A 6000-nucleotide genomic window follows, 5' to 3' on the forward strand; every position below is an offset into this window, starting at 1 on the left:
CATAACTGCTCTGCCCATTGTAACTATGCTACTGTGTACTATCAATAACCGTTTACGATTATTCATTGGTCATACGTTGATTAATGGTGAACCTGTTCGCAAAGAACATACTTAAATGAGGTTGCTACAATGCTCTTTTATTTATTGAGGAAAAGTTGCTGTGGCTGTAGGACCTCTGTGAAGCCAAGGAATTATTATCTGATCCACGCAATCTAAGCAATACTCCGAGCTGTCTCTCACAATAATATGCTTATGAACATATGAAACTAATCACCGTACAGACTTGTGGTTCACAAGACAGTTTTAGTACCACCTGCATCAGTTCACCAAAAAGTGTCGGTTGCTCAAGCACTGCATCGAATTATCTCCTCTTGTAAGGAAACTTGTGATTTAACTATTAACACAAACTCAACTATAGATTGTTTCCACAGGACATTTATTAAGCCTCTTTCAATTCGTCAAAATCCTTCAAGTGCGCTGCATAGAATTATCTCCAAATGTCGCCTAAAACTGTCGTAATTTAACTATTAACGCAGATACAAGTTACAGGATGGTTGTTATGGTTGTGGAGCCACTAGATGTGAATTGATGATACGTAACACTTTTCCCATAGCTGTAATCCACAGTAGGTAGGCCTACAATAGTATGGATAATTTAGCACCACAAAATTACTACACTCATGCTCATAAACTAAGGATAATCGCAGAACGTGGTGCCACACAACGTGGCACTACACAAAACTGTCGCTAATAGCATAGGCACATAGGGAACATAACGACACAGATCTGTAAGTCCACGGTATTAGTGATAAGTTGAGAAAACCGTCCAGAAACACATGTGCTACAAAACGCCACTGTTTCCTGCGCATGTACCCCGACATCAACATGGAATACGATCACCATGCACACGTACACAGGCCGCACAACGGGTTGGCATACTCTGGATCAGGTGGTTGAGCAGCTGCTGGGGTGTAGCCTCCCATTATTGCACCAGTGCCTGTCGTAGCTCCTGAAAGTGTCCTAAGGGTTTGAAAACGTGCAGCGATACGTCGACCGAGAGTGTCCCAGACGTGCCGGATGGATTTCAGGTCTGGAGAACAGGCAGGCCACTCCATTCGCCTGATATCTTCTGTTTCAAGGTACTCCTCCACGACTGCAGCTCTGTGGGGCCGTGCGTTATCATCCATCAGGACGCCTGAAAAGGCGGACATACTGGTGCAAAATGACGTACCGATACACCTGACCTGTTACAGTTCCTCTGTCAAAGACTTGCAGGGGTCTACGTGCACCAATCATAATCCCACCCCACACTATCAAATCACGACGTCCATACAGGTCCCATTCAAGGACCTTAAGGGGTTGGTATCTGGTTCCTGGTTCACACCAGATGAAAACCCGGCGAGAATCACTATTCAGACTATACCTGGACTCGTCCGTGAACATAACCTGGGATCACTCTTCCAATGACCATATACTGTGTTCTTGACACCTGGCTTTACGGACTCTCCTGTGACCAGGGGTCAGTGGAATGCACCTTGCTGGTCTCCGGGCGAATAAACCATGTCTGTTCAGTCGTCTGTAGACTGTGTGACTGGATACAACTGCTGCAGTGGCTGCGGTAAGGTCCCGAGCAAAGCTACCTGCAGTACTCCGTGGCCGTCTGGGGGCACTGATGGTGAGATATCGGTCTTCTTGTGGTGTTGTACTCTGTGGACGTCCCGTACTGTAGCGCCTGGACACGTTCCCTGTCTGCTGGAAGAATTTTGACGTCACACTTTGTGAGGAGGAAGGTTATGATGAATAACAGTGAATATTAAAAATAAGATAAATTTCGAAGAGAGGTAAGAGGTAGAACTGCGATAAAAGGAAGAATATAATTTAAAGAATTCAAAAAGCGAGAAATAAGAAGTATGTGGAAGTTGCATACTGATTTAAGTGGTTCAAATGTTTAAAAAATAACAAGAACGTGTAAATTATGACAAACAGTACACGTCATATAAGAGACTTCAATTAAACAGCAGTCATTTCCATGCGTAAATTTCCAGAATGGCACTAAATTGAGTGAAATAGTTTTGCAAAGGTAATGATGAGTGAGAGCGCCGACTGAAGCACTGATAGGTGGAATAATGTTTTCTGATAAAGATTGACTATAGCTAGCAGTGTCGTTCATCAGAATTATTGAATGTAAGGCGCACCCATCCTATCATTACGTAATTTCACTGAAATTAAGCTGTGTAAAACATCGAAACAAGGTCATAACGTAAAATCCGTAAGCGGTTTGAAATTATCTATTCAGTCACTTAGTGACCATAATGGCATTGAAATGGAGAATGACTGGGAGGCTGCCGAAATACTGAATTCGGTGTTCCGAAAATATTTCACTGCGGAATGATCGTGCGAACTTCGAATTGGCAGGCATTGAGATAAGTGATCACGAAGAAAAAGAACAACTTTAATCGCTTTGTAGGGTAAGATGATATACATGCAAGATTCTACAAGGATCGTGCGGAATTTTGTGGAAGAATTTGTTCCTCTTCTATCAGCAATTTGTCGTAGGTGGCTGGAGCAACGAGACTACCTAGCGACTGGAAACAAGCCCTGCCGTTCCCGTTTTCAAGAAGGGTTGTAGGACAGATGTACACAATTGTGGGCCTATATCACTGATGTCAGTCTGTTGTAGAATTGTGGAACATGTTTTATGCTCATATATTATCATGTTTATGGAAAACGAAAATTTAATCTGTAAAAATCAACATAGACTCCGCAAAGAGAGATCTCACGAAACTCAGCTCGTACAGCTCCTCATGAGGCCCAGAGGTCACGATGATGCAGTGCTCCTTGATTTCAAGAAGGCATTTGACACCGTCTCGCACTGCCGTTTAGTGAAAAAATAGAAACTCAGCTGTATCAGACCAAATTTACGACTGGATTCAACATTTCCTTACAGGTGGAACTCAACACGTCGCTCTTCACGGAACAAAATTGACAGATGTGAAGGTAATTTCCGGAGTAGCTTAAAGAAGTGTGATAGGACCCTTACTGTTTACAAAATAGATAAATGACCTAGTAGAAAGCATTGGAATCTCTTTAAGGCTATTCCCAGATAATACTGTTGTCTGTAAGAAAGTAGCAGCGCCAGAAGACAGTAACGACTTACATAATGACCTACAGAGGACTGATGAATGGTGCAGGGACTGGCAGTAGACAGTGAAAGTAATTAAAAGTAACGTACCGCGCATGCACAGGAAAAGAAATCTACTACTGTACAACTTCATTACTGATGACAAATTGCTGGAAATAGTAACCGCCATAAAATATCTAGGTGTATCTATCCGGAGCGACCTTAAGTGGAATAGCCGCATTAAAGAAATAGTAAGGAAAACAGACGGCAGACAGATTTATAGCGTAAGTCTTAAGGGACTGTTATTCATCCATTCAAGAAGTGGCTTGTGAGGCGTAGTATGTATGTATTGAACCGGGGATCTAGAAGCGATGGAGAGGCTTCGTCCCGCTGTAGCCCCTCAGTGGTTCACAGCCCCACAACAGGCCACAACAGTCCACCCACCCCACCGCCGCCCCACACCGAACCCAGGGTTGTTGTGCGGATTTGCCCCCCAGTGTACCCCCTGGGTGTTCGCGTACATGGAAGCTGTGTAAGGCATTTGTTCGACCGATTCTTGGGTACTGATCGTCCATGTGAAACTCTTAGTTAAACTGATAGAGAGAGAGAGAGAGAGAGAGAGAGAGAGAGAGAGCAGATCCAACGAAGAGCGGTTAGTTCCGTCACGGGATCATTTAATTCACGCGACAGCTTTACGGCGGTGTTCAATAAAATCCAGTGGCAGACGCTACAATGGAGGCGTTTTGCATGATGGAGAAGTTTGTTATTGAAATTTCTAGAGAGTAATATCCGGAAAAAGCCGGACAACAAATTATTCCTTCCACATACATCTCGCGAAATGACCACACCGTCAGCTTTGTGGGGAGCATTGATGTAGATGTAAATGTACAGGGTGATCTATCTGAAGTTTCGGATGAGATTATCTCGAAAACGATACATCGGGTAAAAATAGTGGGTAAGACAAGTTAGTAAGCTCAAAGGGGGACATCAAATGATAGTGCACGTGATCCCCAGTCCCTGCCGTCTTGGGTGGGGCGGGGGGGCAACTTTTAAATCTTAAATGGAAACCCCCCATTTTTCATTGCAGATTGGGATTTTCCATAAAAAAGTAATCAAGTTTTGTCTGAAACATTTTTTAAACCATTGACGGATGGCGCTGAAATCGAGAAAAATTAAAATTGGGGATCATCTCCAATTTATTTAGAATGATCCGAGAAGGGCGCATCAAATCGATACAAAATATACACCAATTCTTTCATTACACCAGATTGAGCTATTTTTTTGCAAAATGTATCCTACCCGCCACAGTTTTTGATGGAGGGAGGCGGAATGGTATTAAAGTCTTGTTAGGGAACTCTTCACAATTCTATTACTCACCCGACTGCGGCGCTACCGTGACCAAACTGCGAACTATAGCTCAGCATAAAGGTCGTTGGAATGCGATCAGACGTCACTTCACTTTCAGATTGTGAACCGTAAACATCAACTGACGAAAGTAAATTATTCTTTAGCGAAACATGGCTCACTATCCTCCTACGGAGATTGTTGATATGATGGTAATTTTAGGTGAATGCCATAACAATTACGCTGCAGCTGCGCAGTTGTAAGTGGATCGCTTCCCAAACAGACGACATTTAAGCGAAAACATTATTCGAAATTGCACTCAACGAGCTCGAAATGGGTACATGCACTGTCCACCTTGTCATAGAGAATACAATGAAAATGACGCTCGTACCTTTACCGTTCTCGCCTGTGTTCAACTGGATCCCGAAATTAGGAGTTGTGCGATTCAGAGACAGACTGGCATACAGAAATCAACTGTTTTGAGGATTTTGAAGGCACATAAATATCATGCTATCATATCACACTGATACAGACATTAACGCCGAAAGATAAGCAAATACGCGTGCATTTCTGCAATGGGCCTTGGAAATGATAAGAATCGACAATAATTTTTTTAGATACGTTACGTTCACCGATTAAGCCACATTCAAAAACAATGGCGAATTAAATCGTCATGATTGTCATTATTGGTCCCCTGTCAATCCACACTGGCACAGACCCGTCGACAATCAACACAGTAGGACTGTATTTTTTTGATCGAAATGTTGCTGGGAAATCTTATTTACAACTTCTCCCCGATGATTTTTTTGGAGGTAATGGAAGATGTTGATTTAGAAACTAGGCAACGACTGCGGTTCCAACACGATGGTGCAGCTCCGCATTATACTAAAAATGTGCGGAACGTTTTAAATTTACGGTACCCTGGTCGGTGGATAGGGCGCGGCGGACCAATTCAGTGGCCTCCACGTCCACCAGACCTAAGATCTCCTGATTTTTTCTTGTGGGGTTATTTAAAAAAAAAAATATTGTTTATGGCATAACGAAAGAATTGGTGCACATTTTTTATCGATTTGATGAGTCTTTATTGGATAATTCTAAATAAATCAGATTTCTTCCCCAGTTTTACTTTTTCTCGATTTCAGCGCCATCCGTCAATGGTTTAAAAATGATTCGGACAATACTTGATTACTTTTTTGTGGAGAATCCGAATCTGCAACAAAAAATGGGTGTTTCCATTTAAGATTTAAACGTTGCCCTGCACTCCATCCAGTCAAATGATATCCAATTGCTTTTACTTTAATTTTCGACCGCTAATAACTGTGTCTTATAGCGATACGGAGTGGAAGTTTACAAAACAGGTAAAGATGAGCTAGCTATTTAACTTTAGATCACTGCACTACAGGTATTCTCAGACAATTCCATCGACCATTGTGGTCTCGAATTAGCAGCAACATTGCACTTCTCCCTTGCAGCGATGAACGGTGTCTGTTTACTATCTCTTACCTAACGTTGTTTACTCGTAGTTTTTCACATTTG

Source organism: Schistocerca piceifrons, chromosome 1 (genome assembly GCF_021461385.2).
Source record: "Schistocerca piceifrons isolate TAMUIC-IGC-003096 chromosome 1, iqSchPice1.1, whole genome shotgun sequence".
Taxonomy (NCBI): domain Eukaryota; kingdom Metazoa; phylum Arthropoda; class Insecta; order Orthoptera; family Acrididae; genus Schistocerca; species Schistocerca piceifrons.